Source organism: Oncorhynchus keta, unplaced genomic scaffold (genome assembly GCF_023373465.1).
Source record: "Oncorhynchus keta strain PuntledgeMale-10-30-2019 unplaced genomic scaffold, Oket_V2 Un_contig_1814_pilon_pilon, whole genome shotgun sequence".
In the NCBI taxonomy this organism is placed as follows: domain Eukaryota; kingdom Metazoa; phylum Chordata; class Actinopteri; order Salmoniformes; family Salmonidae; genus Oncorhynchus; species Oncorhynchus keta.
The window spans coordinates 3,323-14,820 of NW_026280763.1; the positions used below are offsets into that span (position 1 = coordinate 3,323).

General features: G+C 45.1%; 1 long non-coding RNA gene across 2 annotated transcripts; it reads right to left on the reverse strand.

The window, feature by feature from the left end:
* Positions 1-7,963: 7,963 nt before the first annotated feature.
* On the reverse strand, positions 7,964-9,334 carry LOC127920030 (uncharacterized). 2 transcript variants are annotated; one of them, XR_008104875.1, is made up of 3 exons: positions 9,277-9,334; positions 8,702-8,749; positions 7,964-8,533 (listed from the first exon to the last, which is right to left on the reverse strand). It is a non-coding gene; the product is annotated as an uncharacterized LOC127920030 (long non-coding RNA). The 2 variants fall into 2 exon arrangements; XR_008104872.1 differs by having other exon boundaries at positions 9,253-9,310.
* Between the last annotated feature and the right edge of the window lie 2,164 nt (positions 9,335-11,498).

An 11,498-nucleotide genomic window follows, 5' to 3' on the forward strand; every position in this document is an offset into this window, starting at 1 on the left:
AGAGGAGAGAGGAAAGAGTAGAGAGAGAGAGAGAGAGAGAGAGGAAAGAGTAGAGAGAGAGAAGAAATAGTAGAGAGAGAGAAAGAGAGAGAGGAAAGGGTAGAGAGAGAGAGGAGAGAGAGAGAGAGAAAGAGTAGAGGAAAGAGAGAGGAAAGAGAGATTTTTAGGAGGGAGAAGAGAGAGAGAGAGAGAGAGAGAGAGAGAGAGAGAGAGAGAGAGAGAGAGAGAGAGAGAGAGAGAGGAAAGAGTAGAGAGAAAGAGAGTAGAGAGAGAGAGAGGAAAGAGTAGAGAGAGAGAGGAAAGAGTAGAGAGAGAGAGAGAGTGAGAGGAGAGAGAGAGCAAAAGAGAGGAGAGAAGAGAGAGTGAGAGGAGAGAGAGAGAAAGAGAGGAGAGAAGAGAGATAGAACAGGAAAGAGGGGCTCCCCACTTCTTCTTCTTCTGGATGAGATAAGAAGTCATGAGAAAGTCACTCAGACCAGGTTTAGAAGAAGAGCAGTAGCTCAGCACTGATTTGATCTTTCAACGAGCAGAGAAGAAGAACGGCTCAGTTGGTGCTTGTCCAGGAACTGCTTCTCATTCAGTCAGAAGGAATGTTCTGAGAGAAGAGGAGGGGAGATGGAGGGGTGGGGGTGTAGGAGGGGAGGGATAGCTGGCAAAAAACCCACAGGCTAATTCCGCAAATTAGCTTTCGCCAGACCTCCCGACGGTTGATTATTCATTATCTGAGCAACGCCTCAGTGGAATTACGGTACGCGCTAGAACAACAAACAGGCAACCCTCTTCCCCGAATGAAGCCTGCCCACCGCAGTCTGATTCAGGGAAGAAAACTGAGGAGAGGGGGGCAACAACCAACCAACCAAGTGACGTTTACAAAAATCTGCCCCAGGTTTCGGGTGTTTGCCAGCATCTGTCTCTAAATGAGCGCATTCAGGGCTAATAACCACAGGGCGATGCCAGCCAATGGAGGCAGAGGGGAAGGCACAGCCACTAGGTGTGGTGGTGGGCTGGGGCCTTCTCCAGTCCACAGAGCCAGCTGGATTCACACTCACATTCCCAAGGACCTTTTGTAGGTGTATCAGTTTGTGTTTTTAGCCGTAAAAAAAAAAAACCTGGCTTACGATTACCACAACTCCCTGTCTAATACAGCCTGGATCTAAATAAACCATGTGTGGTCTGAGAACATGAGAGAGAGAGAGAGAGAGAGAGAGAGAGAGAGAGAGAGAGAGAGACAGAGACAGAGAGAAGACAGAGAGAGAGAGAGAGAGAGAGAGAGAGAGAGACAGAGAGAGAGAGAGAGACAGAGAGAGAGAGAGAGAGAAACAGAGGACAGAGGAGAGAGAGACAGAGAGAGAGAGAGAGAGAGAGAGAGAGAGAGAGGAGAGAGAGAGACAGAAGAGGAGAGATGAGAGACAGGAGAGAGAGAGAGAGAGAGACAGAGAGAGAGAGAGAGAGAGAGAGAGAGAGAGAGACAGAGGACAGAGAGAGAGAGAGAGAGAGAGAGACAGAGAAAGAGAGAAGAGAGAGAAACAGAGGACATGGAGAGAGAGAGAGAGAGAGAGAGAGAGAGAGAGAGAGAGAGAGAGAGAAACAGAGGAGAGAGAGAGAGAGAGAGAGAGAGAGGGAGAGAGAGAAACAGAGGAGAGAGAGAGAGAGAGAAACAGAGGACAGAGGAGAGAGAGAGAGAGAGAGAGAGGGAGAGAGAGAGAGAGCAGAGAGAAACAGAGAGAGAGAGAGAGGACAGATGAGAGAGAGAGAAGAGAGAGAGAGAGAGAGAGAGAAACAGACTTGAGAAACTCCATTGAGCCTGTGTCCCTGAGATCTCTAAACAGATATTCAATGTCAGAGGAGAAACAGAGGAGATCTGTCTATCAGAGAGAGAGACAGAGGATTGAGAGAGAGAAACAGAGGACAGACAGAGAGGAGAGAGAGAGAGAGGAGAGAGAGAGAGAGAAACAGAGGAGAGAAACAGAGGACAGAAAACAGACTCAGAGGAGAGAGAGAGAGAGAGAGATCAGAGAGAGAGAGAGGAGAGAGAGAGAGAAACAGAGGAGAGAGAGAGAGAGGAGAGAGAGAAACAGAGGAGATCATTAGGAAACAGAGAGAGAGAGAGAGAGAGAGACAGAGAGAGAGAGAGAGAGGAGAGAGAGAGAGAGAAACATATTCAGGAGGGAGAGAGAGAGGAGATGGAGAGAGGAGGAGACATGTCCTTCCTCCATCTCTGATGGGACATCTGTCTATAGTGGGACATATCAGTCAGGATGTACCAGGCCTACAAGGATTGTGTTTACTTCATTTCCCCTGACACTGACCTTCTTATGTTATGTACAGCTTGAATACAGGAAACAGAGAAGTGGACAAAACACACTCATGGTTCTGATAAACCATCAACTGTCTCTGTTCTGTACGTTTCAGTCAGTATGCTCCCGCTCAATCTTGAACAAATTAACAATCATTATTCAAACATCAGAACAGAGAAACTATTGTGTGAGGCGAACACATTAAACATATTCAATGGGAATTACGGTGCCATCTTGATTTCACACACACACACACACACACACACACACACACACACACACACACACACACACACAGACACGGCCTGGCATAGCACCTCAGTAATTTATGCTTATGCAAACACTGTTCATTGTGTCTCTAAAATAAACCGTGAGAACACTGCACCACCTGTTGTCACTATTAATTTTATTTTATACATTAAGGAGAGAACAGATAAAACCAAGCCGTTCTGTGGATCTGACGCCTGAAGAATCTCTTCATTTGGGCATTGGACAGTAAGGTGTTGAAACATCTCTCTTTTCACAATTCTCTCTGTCTCTCTCTTTTCCCTCTCTCTCACCCCCTCTCTTTCTCTCTCCTTCTCGCCACCCCTCTCTCTTTCTCCTCTCTCTCTCGACCCCCTCCCTCTTTCTCTCTCCCCCTCCCTCTTTCTCTCTCCCTCTCGCCCCTCTCTCTTTCCCTCTCTCGACCCCCTCCCTCTTTCTCTCTCTCCCCTGCCTCTTTCTCTCTCCCTCTCAGCCCCCTCCCTCTTTCTCTCTCCCTCTCGCCCTCCCTCTTTCTCTCTCCCCCTCCCTCTCTCTCTCCCTCTCGCCCTTCTCTCTTTCTCCTCTCTCTCGACCCCCTCCGTCTTTCTCCTCTTTCTCGCCCACCCCTCCTCTTTTCTCTCCCTCTCCTCTCTCTTTGTCCCTCCCTCTCGCCCCCTCCCTTTTTTCTCTCTCCCTCTCGCCCTCCCCTGTCTCTTTCTCCCTCTCTCTCGCCCCCTCTTTCTTTCTCTCTCCCTTTCTACCAACATGAAAGTCTGTGGGTGCTAATTACTGTAGCCTTGGCTGTAATAAAATGACTTTATTTTCCACATCAAAGTGAATTAGGCGACGGGCTGATTCAAGGCGACTCTGAAAGAACCCCACCATCACAGTGAAAGAACCCCACCATCACAGTGAAAGAACCCCACCATCACCCTGAAAGAACCCCACCATCACCCTGAAAGAACCCCACCATCACCCTGAAAGAACCCCACCATCACCCTGAAAGAACCCCACCATCACTCTGAAAGAACCCCACCATCACGCTGAAAGAACCCCACCATCACGCTGAAAGAACCCCACCATCACCCTGAAAGAACCCCACCATCACCCTGAAAGAACCCCACCATCACCCTGAAAGAACCCCACCATCACCCTGAAAGAACCCCACCATCACCCTGAAAGAACCCCACCATCACCCTGAAAGAACCCCACCATCATCCTGAAAGAACCCCACCATCACGCTGAAAGAACCCCACCATCACTCTGAAAGAACCCCACCATCACCCTGAAAGAACCCCACCATCACCCTGAAAGAACCGCAGCATCACGCTGAAAGAACCCCACCATCACTCTGAAAGAACCCCACCATCACCCTGAAAGAACCCCACCATCACCGTGAAAGAACCACACCATCACCCTGAAAGAACCCCACCATCACTGTGAAAGAACCCCACCATCACCGTGAAAGAACCCCACCATCACCCTGAAAGAGCCCCACCATCACCCTGAAAGAACCCCACCATCACCCTGAAAGAGCCCCACCATCACCCTGAAAGAACCCCACCATCACCGTGAAAGAACCCCACCATCACACTGAAAGAGCCCCACCATCACCCTGAAAGAACTCCACTCACCCTGAAAGAACCCCACCATCACCGTGAAAGAACACCACCATCACCGTGAAAGAACCCCACCATCACTCTGAAAGAACCCCACCATCACCGTGAAAGAACCCCACCATCACCGTGAAAGAACCCCACCATCACCGTGAAAGAACCCCACCATCACCGTGAAAGAACCCCACCATCACCGGGAAAGAACCCCACCATCACCGTAAAAGAACCCCACTATCACCCTGAAAGAACCCCACCATCACTGTGAAAGAACCCCACCATCACCGTGAAAGAACCCCACCATCACCGTGAAAGAACCCCACCATCACTGTGAAAGAACCCCACCATCACCCTGAAAGAACCCCACCATCACTGTGAAAGAACCCCACCATCACTGTGAAAGAACCCCACCATCACCATGAAAGAACCCCACCATCACCGTGAAAGAACCCCACCATCACCGTGAAAGAACCCCACCATCACCGTGAAAGAACCCCACCATCACCCTGAAAGAACCCCACCATCACCGTGAAAGAACCCCACCATCACCGCTGAAAGAACCCCACCATCACCGTGAAAGAACCCCACCATCACCGTGAAAGAACCCCACCATCACTGTGAAAGAACCCCACCATCACCGTGAAAGAACCCCACCATCACCGTGAAAGAACCCCACCATCACCGTGAAAGAACCCCACCATCACCGTGAAAGAACCCCACCATCACCGTACTTTCCATTCATTTCAACCTGTTTCTTTTCTGACAGGGAGGGAACAAGGCCTGTGTCAAACGTGTCGGTATTTCCCACGGCCTCGACCCGATGAAGAGGCTCCATCCATGACAATACAAATAGACAGAGGGTGTGACCCAAACGGCATCCTATTCCCTATATAGTGCACTACTTTACACCAGAGCCCTATGTAGTGAACTACTTTATACCAGAGCCCTATTCCCTATATAGTGCACTACTTTATACCAGCGCCCTATTCCCTATATAGTGCACTACTTTACACCAGAGCCCTATGTAGTGAACTACTTTATACCAGAGCCCTATGGGTCTATGGCACTAAATACAGGTAAATGTCTCTGGCATCGCTAGCTGTCTCCGTCTCTGGCACGCTAGCTGCCTCCGTCTCTGGCATCGCTAGCTGCCTCCGTCTCTGGCATCGCTAGCTGCCTCCGTCTCTGGCATCGCTAGCTGTGTCTGTCATCGCTAGCTGTCTCTGGCATCGCTAGCTGTCTCCGTCTCTGGCATCTCTAGCTGTCTCTGGCATCGCTAGCTGCCTCCGTCTGTGAAACAGCTAGATGAAGATATCTCACTGACGGGTCACTCTTCAAAACACTGTCACGATCATTATCCTTGACCCATACAGTGTAAAGAGGGATGAGACATATAAGTAGTGGATAATAAAGCTGTCCTGATGTTTTGGCTGCCCATAGGTGATAGGGAACTTCTCTTTAGAGAGCTACAAACCACATTCAACTAACTAATATAATAATATAATAAATAATATATGCCATTTAGCAGACGCTTTTATCCAAAGCGACTTACAGTCATGTGTGCATACATTCTACGTATGGGTGGTCCCGGGAATTGAACCCACTACCCTGGCGTTACAAGCGCCATGCTCTACCAACTGAGCTACAGAAGGACCACTAACCATCAGCAGAGGAAATTAACTACAGCAGATACTGAATGGCTGTGTTGGTCTCGGGTCTCACTCACCACACACTACTGTGACCCCCTCTGATTATATCTGGACCACAATCACACCGAGCCCTGCACTTCCTGTGACAGGCAGAATGGCCCTATGGGAATTTTCACAGGTCACGCAACCCAAGGCATGCTGCTTGGCACTGTGATGCTCTGTATACCATTCACACACCACACACTACACACCACACACTACACACACTACACACCACACACACACCACACACCACACACCACACACACACACACCACACACCACACCACCACACACACCACCACCACACCACACCACACACCACCACCACACACACACACCACCACACACCACCACCACACCACACCATCCACACACCACCCACACACCATCCACACACACCACACACCACACACACCACACACACACCCACACACACACACCACACACACACACACCACACACACACACACACACCACACAACCACACACACACCACACCACACCACACACCACCACACACCACACACCCCACACACCACACACCCACACACACCACACACCACACACACACCACACACCACACACACCACACACCACACACCACACCACACACCACACACACCATCCACACACCACACACACCACACACCACACCCACACACACCACACACCACACACCACACACACACCACACACACCACACACCACACCACACAACACACACCCACACACACACCACACAGTCAAACATTAGTCAACAGGTGGTAGAGGAGAACTTGTCAGAACATCCCTCAGCAGTCAAGGAGACATGGTAGAGACAAGAGGAGAGAGATAAGAACATAATACCACACTAATAGGAAATGTGTCACGTACAGTCACAACTAACAACAATCCCCCTGCTAGCTGTCTCCCCCTCCAACATACAACTTCCTCCACGCTCACATCTTATCATATTATCATACTATCATCTGCACCCCACTAAATCCCTACATTAGCATGTTTCTGTTAGCTGATACACTATATTACTGACCTGCTGATACACCATATTACTGACCTGCTGATACACCATATTACTGACCTGCTGATACACCATATTACTGACCTGCTGATACACCATATTACTGACCTGCTGATACACCATATTACTGACCTGCTGATCCACTATATTACTGACCTGCTAATACACCATATTACTGACCTGCTGATACACCATATTACTGACCTGCTGATACACCATATTACTGACCTGCTGATACACCATATTACTGACCTGCTGATACACCATATTACTGACCTGCTGATACACCATATTACTGACCTGCTGATACACCATATTACTGACCTGCTGATACACCATATTACTGACCTGCTGATACACCATATTACTGACCTGCTGATACACCATATTACTGACCTGCTGATACACCATATTACTGACCTGCTGATCCACCATATTACTGACCTGCTGATCCACCATATTACTGACCTGCTGATCCACCATATTACTGACCTGCTGATCCACCATATTACTGACCTGCTGATCCACCATATTACTGACCTGCTGATACACCATATTACTGACCTGCTGATACACCATATTACTGACCTGCTGATACACCATATTACTGACCTGCTGATACACCATATTACTGACCTGCTGATCCACCATATTACTGACCTGCTGATACACCATATTACTGACCTGCTGATACACCATATTACTGACCTGCTGATACACCATATTACTGGCCTGCTGATACACCATATTACTGACCTGCTGATACACTATATTACTGACCTGCTGATACACCATATAACTGACCTGCTGATACACCATATTACTGACCTGCTGATACACCATATTACTGACCTGCTGATACACCATATTACTGACATGCTGATACACCATATTACTGACCTGCTGATACACCATATTACTGACCTGCTGATACACCATACTACTGACCTGCTGATACACCATATTACTGACCTGCTGATACACCATATTACTGACCTGCTGATCCACCATATTACTGACCTGCTGATACACCATATTACTGACCTGCTGATACACCATATTACTGACCTGCTGATACCCCATATTACTGACCTGCTGATACACCATATTACTGACCTGTTGATACACCATATTACTGACCTGTTGATACACCATATTACTGGCCTGCTGATACCCCATATTACTGACCTGTTGATACACCATATTACTGACCTGCTGATACACCATATTACTGACCTGCTGATACACCATATTACTGACCTGCTGATCCACCATATTACTGACCTGTTGATACACCATATTACTGACCTGCTGATACACCATATTACTGGCCTGCTGATACACCATATTACTGACCTGCTGATACACCATATTACTGACCTGCTGATACACCATATTACTGACCTGCTGATACACCATATTACTGACCTGCTGATACACCATATTACTGACCTGTTGATACACCATATTACTGGCCTGCTGATACACCATATTACTGACCTGCTGATACACCATATTACTGACCTGCTGATACACCATATTACTGACCTGCTGATACACCATATTACTGGCCTGCTGATACACCATATTACTGGCCTGCTGATACACCATATTACTGACCTGCTGATACACCATATTACTGACCTGCTGATACACCATATTACTGGCCTGCTGATACACCATATTACTGACCTGCTGATACACCATATTACTGACCTGCTGATACACCATATTACTGACCTGCTGATACACCATACTACTGACCTGCTGATACACCATATTACTGACCTGCTGATACACCATATTACTGACCTGCTGATCCACCATATTACTGACCTGCTGATACACCATATTACTGACCTGCTGATACCCCATATTACTGACCTGCTGATACACCATATTACTGACCTGTTGATACACCATATTACTGACCTGTTGATACACCATATTACTGGCCTGCTGATACCCCATATTACTGACCTGTTGATACACCATATTACTGACCTGCTGATACACCATATTACTGACCTGCTGATACACCATATTACTGACCTGCTGATCCACCATATTACTGACCTGTTGATACACCATATTACTGACCTGCTGATACACCATATTACTGGCCTGCTGATACACCATATTACTGACCTGCTGATACACCATATTACTGACCTGCTGATACACCATATTACTGACCTGCTGATACACCATATTACTGGCCTGCTGATACACCATATTACTGGCCTGCTGATACACCATATTACTGACCTGCTGATACACCATATTACTGACCTGCTGATACACCATATTACTGGCCTGCTGATACACCATATTACTGACCTGCTGATACACCATATTACTGACCTGTTATACACCATATTACTGACCTGCTGATACACCATATTACTGACCTGCTGATACACCATATTACTGACCTGCTGATACACCATATTACTGACCTGCTGATACACCATATTACTGACCTGCTGATACACCATATTACTGGCCTGCTGATACACCATATTACTGACCTGCTGATACACCATATTACTGACCTGCTGATACACCATATTACTGACCTGCTGATACACCATATTACTGACCTGCTGATACACCATATTACTGGCCTGCTGATACACCATATTACTGACCTGCTGATACACCATATTACTGACCTGCTGAATGGTCTGAACCAGGATCTGTGTGTTACAGACCTCATGACTGGTCTAAACCAGGATCTGTGTGTTAGAGACCTCATGAATGGTCTGAACCAGGATCTGTGTGTTAGAGACCTCATGAATGGTCTGAACCAGGATCTGTGTGTTAGAGACCTCATGAATGGTCTGAACCAGAATCTGTGTGTTAGAGACCTCATGACTGGTCTGAAACAGGGTCTGTGTGTTAGAGAGCTCATGAATGGTCTGAACCAGGATCTGTGTGTTAGAGACCTCATGAATGGTCTGAACCAGGATCTGTGTGTTAGAGAGCTCATTAATGGTCTGAACCAGGATCTGTGTGTTTGAGAGCTCATGAATGGTCTGAACCAGGATCTGTGTGTTAGAGACCTCATGAAATGAATGGTCTTAACCAGGATCTGTGTGTTAGAGACCTCATGAATGGTATGAACCAGGATCTGTGTGTTAGAGAGCTCATGAATGGTCTGAACCAGGATCTGTGTGTTAGAGAGCTCATGACTGGTCTGAACCAGGATCAGTGTGTTAGAGAGCTCATGAATGGTCTGAACCAGGATCTGTGTGTTAGAGAGCTCATGAATGGTCTGAACCAGGATCTGTGTGTTAGAGACCTCATTAATGGTCTGGACCAGGATCTGTGTGTTAGAGACCTCATGAATGGTCTGAACCAGGATCTGTGTGTTAGAGACCTCATGACTGGTCTTGTCTTACCACATTATCAACAGGCAGTGTGCAGTAGGATGTGTTGATCAGTTGATTGACAGGTGTAGGACTGAAGAACAAAACACTTTAGTGTGGATGCTTACCAACGTTTTATAGTTATAGAACCTATAGTTTATCATTATAGATATGTAGCCTATAGTTTATCATTATAGATATGTAGCCTATAGTTTATCATTATAGATATGGAGCCTATAGTTTATCATTATAGTTATAGAACCTATAGTTTATCATTATAGATATGTAGCCTATAGTTTATCATTATAGATATGTAGCCTATAGTTTATCATTATAGATATATAGCCTATAGTTTATCATTATAGATATGTAGCCTATAGTTTATCATTATAGATATATAGCCTATAGTTTATCATTATAGATATGTAGCCTATAGTTTATCATTATAGATATGTAACCTATAGTTTATCATTATAGATATGTAGCCTATAGTTTATCATTATAGATATATAGCCTATAGTTTATCATTATAGATAAGCCTATAGTTTATCATTATAGATATGTAACCTATAGTTTATCATTATAGATATGTAGCCTATAGTTTATCATTATAGATATATAACCTATAGTTTATTAGATATGTAACCTATAGTTTATCATTATAGATATGTAGCCTATAGTTTATCATTATAGATATGTAACCTATAGTTTATCATTATAGATATATAGCCTATAGTTTATCATTATAGATATGTAGCCTATAGTTTATCATTATAGATATGTAGCCTATAGTTTATCATTATAGATATGTAGCCTATAGTTTATCATTATAGATATGTAGCCTATAGTTTATCATTATAGATATGTAGCCTATAGTTTATCATTATAGATATGTAGCCTATAGTTTATCATTATAGATATGTAGCCTATAGTTTATCATTATAGATATTTACCCTATAGTTTATCATTATAGATATATAGCCTATGTTTATCATTATAGATATGTAGCCTATAGTTTATCATTATAGATATGTAGCCTATAGTTTATTTATAGATATATAGCCTATAGTTTATCATTATAGATATGTAGCCCTATAGTTTATCATTATAATATGTAGCCTATAGTTTATCATTATAGATATGTAGCCTATAGTTTATCATTATAGATATGTAGCCTATAGTTTATCATTATAGATATGTAGCCTATAGTTTTATCATTATAGATATATAGCCTATAGTTTATCATTATAGATATGTAGCCT